The sequence below is a fragment of the Rhagoletis pomonella genome, unplaced genomic scaffold (assembly GCF_013731165.1).
Source record: "Rhagoletis pomonella isolate Grant_MI unplaced genomic scaffold, Rhpom_1.0 Rhpom_scaffold_00003, whole genome shotgun sequence".
NCBI lineage: Eukaryota > Metazoa > Arthropoda > Insecta > Diptera > Tephritidae > Rhagoletis > Rhagoletis pomonella.
In genome coordinates, this window is record NW_023458557.1 from 93,882,109 (window position 1) to 93,889,745 (window position 7,637).

Here is a 7,637-nt window from a genome sequence, read left to right on the forward strand (position 1 = left end):
ACAACGTTTTATAATTTTAGATGTTATTTGGACCAGGTATCCAAACCTGCTTCTACGAAACGGTAGTACGCACCTCTCCACCACTCAACCACATTGCTTTCACAAATCATAAGATACAATTTCAATTCAACCGCATACAGTTTTTATTAATAATTGATAGTCATAAACGGACTTATGTATGTATGTATGTATGTGTACCGTACATGCTCCTATGAAATAAAAAAGTGGAACATGAAATAGCGCACGGCCAATGGCAGATGTAAAACAAAGAAACGCACAAAAAAGTAATTAAGAGCACAAGTGGTAACATATGAAGCAACATTGTTCTACGTAGTAATGCAACAACAAACAAACAAAGAAAACAAGTTTACGCACCAAACATTGCTGCATAATTTAACAGCAGCAAACTAAAAAAAAACTATTTGTACACAGAAGTACAATGGCATTGCATGTAAAATGATACAAAACAAAACAAAACAAAACAAAACATTTTATTTCCACACTAAACAAAAGTAATTTATGTACATATGTAGATATGCAAGCAAAAATACACTCTTGTAGCTAAAGGCATTTGTTCGACAAAGCAGACCTGCTCATGTTAAAAGCACAAAATAACTGAGGATTACAGAGCGCCAAGAAGCAGAGGAAGCCATTTGCAAACACATACATATAGTATGTATACATATGTACTTAAATACGTAGTAAGCAAGTTGTTGTGGCATAAAATGACAGTCATTTCGTGTGTATCGCACTTCAAGGTGTTAGCTGTGTTCAAATAAATAACTGCCAAAGATGCGCTTGTAAGAACCAGATGCATCAAATACTAGTATACCAAAGCACATGAACATAAGCAAGGCCAATACATATGTACATAATCAAGTAAGTAGGTTGGTAAATTGAGCCGAGCCCTTGATATGCCTTTGCAGTGCATCGGCACTCAAGTGAGAAATTTAAATCGCACAAGTTTATGAGGCTCATATTTTTACGGCCGATTACGAATCGTGTTTTATAATATTGATTTTATAATGCTGACATGATAATAAACTTTGTAAATTTAAAATTTAATGCCTATCGATAGGCGTGTTTGTAAATACATATGTACATACATATGTGCAATAAAAATTTGAATTTATATACAGTATTACGCATACATACGGTGACCATAAATATGGATTCAAAATGAAGGACAATTTTTCAAAAATATGCCCGCATATATTTACGTAGTGTAAAAATATCAAAAGAGTATTTATGATTCTAAATTCTTAATACATTTTAAACTTCAAAAATTAATCACCCTTTCTTTATTGATAATAATCTTTTTTTACATGAATATTTATAAAAGTATAGTAAAACATATTATAATTACAATAGCTTACACGAAAAGTGAAAATCTTTAAAAGATTATTTTATATGCAAATTTTGAGTCGTTCAAAACGAAAACAATACCCTTCTTTTTTTGTTTTTTTTTTGGTACTTTTCGCAGTTATTTGTCAAAAATCGACGTAATGAATCGACGTAAATGACGAGTTACAAAATGCCCTTTACAAAAATATATAATTTGTGCAGATTGCGAGCCATAGCAACTACATTTCTAATACGATTTTCATTATCTTTGGCTCAAAGTTTACTGTAATGATATATCTTCTTTATCGAATTTTTTAAATAATGAAAAAACATAATCAAATGAAACTGCGTATTTGATTGAAAATCTCACTTTTTTCGCCTGTAGCACTAATAATTTTCATTGAAGTCGCCACAAGTTATATATTTTGGTAAGAGGCACATCAATACCTTTCGAGCTGTAAGTCGCTTACGTTAATTTGCAGATTTTTTCATGAGATATTGAAGAAAAGCTACGAAAAGTACCAAAAAACACTTTTTTTTTAAATGCATCCATAATTTTAAATAATTTTAAAATAACGAATAAAATGCGGGACAAATGCAGGACACTTGGAAAAAATCAGTACATTTTCAGGTTTTTCAGATTTGAAAAACTACGCAGGACCGACCTTTTGAAAAACAGTACGGTCCTGCAAAAAACAGAACGGATGGTCACCGTACGCATACACCATGTGTTGCGAGATCTCGGAGGCGTATGAGTAATATTAGCGCCAGCCGAAATGAATTGATTTGAATGTGCTAAGCATCAGTGTTGCCAATTTTGGTACTTTCGTACCAAAACTGGTACTGTGACAATGATTTGGTGCGTTGGTACGTTAGTTTTGATTTTCGTACTTTTTCCATAAAAGCGACAGTTCGGGAAAACAATATTTATTTATTTCCATATACTTTTTTAAATTTTTCTATATTCTATTTTTATTTGCCAAATTCAATACGCGAAAGCTATCGCAAAGCCATAGATCGAACAGTGCACATTCCTACAATTCTTATTCACTTTGCAATAAGTCCATAAAGACGGATGAGGCTTTAATGGAGTGATTGAGAAGTAAGAAAGTTAAATTAATTTGATGGGAAATAAATTTAGTAAATTTGTAGGTTGCTTGCAGATTCCTTAAGCAAAAGCAAGGACGAATTACATGAATTCACCTCAGGAAACCTCAAACGTAGAAGGCATGTCAGAGGCTTATATGTTTGCGGCATTTTTTTTTTAATATCTGTAATTTTCTATTTTGAACTATTGTACACATTTTTCAGTGTTAAAAACGAGAGCAGAGAGGAGCGTATTTTTCCCTGAACTGGACTCAAAATTAATACAGTGGCTTTAGTTTGGCAGCCTACAAAAGCATATCACACCATATTTTGGCAAATAAGGTCGCCCTTTTAGTCAGTGAAAAAATCAATAAGAACTTCCTCAACCGAGGCTTTATCCTTTTGCAATTTCTGGGACTTAACTTCTTTCTTCAGCGTAATTTTCTTTTGAATTTGAAGGCTGATATTATAATTGGTATAAATGCTAGTTCCTAAATAAACGAGGTCGTCTAGTTTTCCGAAATTATAGCTATCAACGCTAATGGGATTGCCAAGATGCGTATGCGTTGACTGATTGCCTGATGTCAAAGGATACCTAATTGTGTCCTCAATTACCACCATGCTCACGTATTTTGCTTGTCTATTTAAAGAAAGTGTTCATTGTTACCGATAATGTCGATGTCGTCGGCAAATGCCAATAATTGTAGGCTTTTTTGGCCTTCGGGCCAATGGAAGACCCAAACACGAATTAATAAAAATGTAGATAATAAGGTGTAAATTTTTACTGTATATTTGCGTATATGTCTAATTTAGTAAAAGGCATTTTGGATATATGCACATATGTGTATACAGTTTGTATGTAATTATGTACATACTTATTGGGACAGTATGGGTTAAGTTTTGTTTCATAAAATCATTGGTTCTTAGTAATTAGGGTAATTTTGTATTACACGAGTATATTGACCTGTGTATCTATAAGTGTGTATCTCCATGTTCAACTGATTCCTTGAGTTTGGGTTGCTGAGTTCTGGCCATTACTAAAGCAGAGTTCTCAGGTAAATGTCGATCACATTGGGTTTGTATTTGAGTTATTATGAAGTTAGCGCTGTTTCCCATACCTGCCTTATCCTCTATTTGATTTTCGACGTTGCTGAAAGATGAACTTCGATAAGTTAATCAGTTAAAATTTGCTGGCAATATTTTTGGTAGGGAGGTCATTGTGCCCCCATAACTCATTTTATCCTAACAAAAGCTTATTTCTTCTAGAGTCACTCACATAAGTATCCTGCATTGATTTTTTTACGATATTAAAAATTTTTTTCGTGATAAATTTTTTCCGTTAATACTTGTGAAAATATATCTTATTCTACAATCAAAAACCTTGTAAATTAAAACTTTAATTTTTGCAGGATAATAAGAAAAAATTTGTAAATTTCCATTTAAAATTTCAAACTTTTGATTTGTTACAAAAAAATTGAGAATGTAATTTTATATTCATAGCCCATTCAACGATTTTAATGCATGAAATAAAATGCTCAACACCGTCAGCAAAAGAAAACTATTAAAATTTAATACGCTATAAAAGTGCATACTCGAATTTTAGATGAAAATCATGTATGTACAAATTTTTTCAATTTTGAATTTTGGTTTACTGAATTTTCTCCAAAGTTTGGATTTTTGTTTGACACGATTCGTGTTGCAAAAGAGCTTTATTTTTATAAAAAATTTACGAAAAAAAATTACCATGAAAATATTTTGAATATCGTCCGAAATTCAATGTAAAATATCTACTTCTTTAATTGAAATACACTTTTAGGCAAAATTAGATTGCGGTGGAAAATTTTATTTTTTAAAATTACACATTTTTCCGCCATTATGGATCTCCACAAGGTGAATTCATATAAGGTGGTGTTATTAGAAGGTGGTGTTATTAGAAGAGCTAATTTTATTCCCATTTACACACATATTTTGACAGTTCACACGGCAAAAGCAAAAAAAAATACACGCAAATTTTTTTCCTGCTGCTATCTTCTCATATTAAGTCGTCTTGGATCCGATTTTTGATTTGATAAGATTACCATATGGCATTTAAAAATAGGCTTTGATTAACCCCGTCCCACGATGCATTTTCTAAGAGTATGGGGTCGCCCATCCAAAAAGCAATGGCCAATATACATTTCTTTTTTTCTAATTAAAACACATTAAAAAATTTAACTTAGAATTCTCTTTCTTACAGATTTGCGTCAAATTAACCAATGTGTGCTAAAAAACGACTTGTAAAATGCCTAAAGCTAAAGAAAAAATTAATTTTTAAGATTTAAACCAATTTTAATTCACATGAATAAACATACCAAGAAGAACATAAGACTATAAAAAGGCTATTAAATGTGCATCAAGAACTTGTACAATTAATGATTTCAACACTTGGCGAAAAGTCAAACCATAAATACATGGCAAAGGAATCAACAGCATGTGTGCATAAAGGTGAGTAATCCATCAAAAGGTCATACGTTTTTACTTTAAGTTGAGCAAACATGTTGACACTTGTCACATATGATAAATGATTTCGCTTGCATATTCATACATACATGCATATAAGTACTTATACACATACATACATATGCGTGCGTTTGTATAAACTTTTACTTACATTTATGATAGCTGTTGTATTTGTTAGAGTAATAGATGTGTATGTTTATATATTTTATATATATATATATATATTATTTTATATCCAATAGCAGTCCAAGTCATAGCAGAATCATAGTAGTGATATGTTAAATACACGGAAACTAAATTTTCCCATTAAGTGCACCGTGGCGTATGAGTGACATAAATAAACTTTGAATGCACACTGATTTGATTGCGGCTATAAATCACTTAAAAATACATTGCCTGAGCACTTAAGCCAAATAAACGCTAAATGTCATGATTAAAAATAAACAAACTATTTTATCTAAAGCGCAAAATAACAGTTCAAGCAATTTTATAAATATTTTAAGCCAATCCACATCATCCACATGCAATCAGAGTCACTTTTTCTAAGGTCTGCGCTTAAATGCTTTTTAACAATGAATTAGAATAAAAAAAAAAAAAAAATGAACTAGAGCAGAAAAGCAAAATAGAAAATGAAACTATCAGCATTCATTGAGTTTTTGCTTTCGTTCACCGCCAATTCAACTGAAATTACAAATCAACAAATGGCATTGTTCAGAAGAATGCATTGCATTCATTTTGTATTATTCAAATTGACTGCGCGCTACCATACTACAACAATGTCAGCCAGGCAACGAAAGCTATAGATGCAAATTAAAAACGCCAGCCGCGCGGTAGATTAGTGTAGCGCCATGGCCAGGGCCAGCGGTGGCAGCAACGCTTGTAAGACTGATAGTCAGGAAGCAAAAGTATGCAAAGTAAATATATACTAGATTACACAATGCTCTTAGTGGCATTGAAAATAGTTTATTATTGTAGCTTGGCAAGTACGAATGAAAATGGTACGTGTAAGTAGTTGGGGTTGCTGGAATGCTCTAAGTCGAAAAAAGGAAACTAATTAAATTTGCAATAATTGAGTGGGGGAAAAAGTGTATGCATAATTAAAGAGGATTCGAATATTGGTAGAGAATGGCGGTTGGCTCAATTAAATGCAACCAACAGTTGAGCTCAGTAGGGAACTGGGGATGCATGCGCTTCGAGAAAATAGAATAGCATTGATAACTGCTACTACAGAAAGCTTTTTCGAGTTTAATCGAAAAAGTATTTTGTTAGCCATTGATTATCAGACTTTATTGAAAAGAAAAGCAATATTTCAGAACTTGTTGCATTAATATGCAGATTTTGAGCAAGTAACTGTGAGCGTAATCAACTGGGTTTGCACTTTTCTGACAAAAATTACCGATATATTACGACAATGTTCCCTTTGCCGCTAATGTTGGCAAGTGGGAAAAACTAAAAACTGATACCAGGAGAGACGCTTCTCCTATTATTTTTCATGGAGAAAAGCTGGTTCGCTACCAGAATTTTCCTCTCTCCCTTCCTCAAACCTCAGCTTCGAAATTTTGGTTCACATAATGAGGAATAGACAGAAGACTCACACATAGTCATAGCTGTAGCCAGGTAGGGGCAGAGGGTGCTCCAAAATTTTCCCTATATATTTAAAATATAGTACCCTGAAATGCCAGCTTAATAGGGTTAATTTTACTTTCATTCTTCAAATTAATCTTACTCTTAGTCCTAATTCTTAACCACAATCTTAATATTAATATTACTCTCAATGTTAGTTAGAATATTAATTTAACCCTTTTAAGACCATAGGCCTATACTTAGAAATTCATGATTTCAATTGTTTGATGTGATTAACCGAGGTGTAAGCAAATAAATTCTTATTTAAAAAATCAATGTAGAAAATAATTTGTTTCTAAAAAAATTGCAGTAATTTCAACTAAAAAGTATCTGTTTCAAACTTTATTATTCAAAAAAAAAAATTGATTAATCAACAATTTTTTCTTTTTTTAATTTTAAGGTTTTTCCAAAAAATATTTTTCCAAAAATTGTTTTCCCCAAAGATATAATTTTTGGCACAAAACTAGTCTTTTTCATACATAAGGCTAAATTTTTTTTTAAATTCTGACAGATTTTTTTTTTTACGTACATTATTTTTTCCGTAAACTAACCTAAAATTTTAATAATTAGCAATTATTAATTTTGAAATTTTTATTTCGAAAAATAGTTTTGTCCATTGCAAACTTTTACTGTAAAAATTTCTTATTTTCCTAAAAGTGTTTGTTCTAATTTGGGTAAAATTATTTTTTCCTCCAAAACTGTTTGTCTTTAATTATGGTTTTTCGTAAGAGTTATTTTCCCTTCAAAAAAAAAAAAATCTTTAAACACTATTTTTCTAATCTTGAAAAAAATATCTTTTCCCAAAATTTGTTGATCAAAATAGCTAGATTTCTTACTCTAAAAATAGCAAATATAAAACTACTAAAATCGTACACTATCTATCTATATATATAAAATTCAAATTATGTATGTACCTATAGACACACTTGGCTCCTAAACGAATAAGCCGATCGTAACCAAATTTTACACACGCACTGGATATCTTCCAGGGATGGTCACAGGGTAAAAAATATTTTGATATATAAAGGGGGCGTGGCCCCAAAACGTGGACCCGGGTAACCTTAGGATGTATTTGTTTAATATGG

General features: G+C 31.6%; 1 protein-coding gene across 1 annotated transcript in view; it reads left to right on the plus strand.

Moving 5' to 3' along the window:
- LOC118735831 overlaps window positions 1–7,637 on the plus strand; it is a 118,321-nt gene that overhangs the window by 63,459 nt on the left and 47,225 nt on the right. Inside the window, exon 2 of the mRNA XM_036465808.1 lies at window positions 4,667–4,914. The gene's annotated coding sequence lies outside the window, so the exon portion shown is untranslated. The remainder of the gene's footprint in view (window positions 1–4,666; window positions 4,915–7,637) is intronic.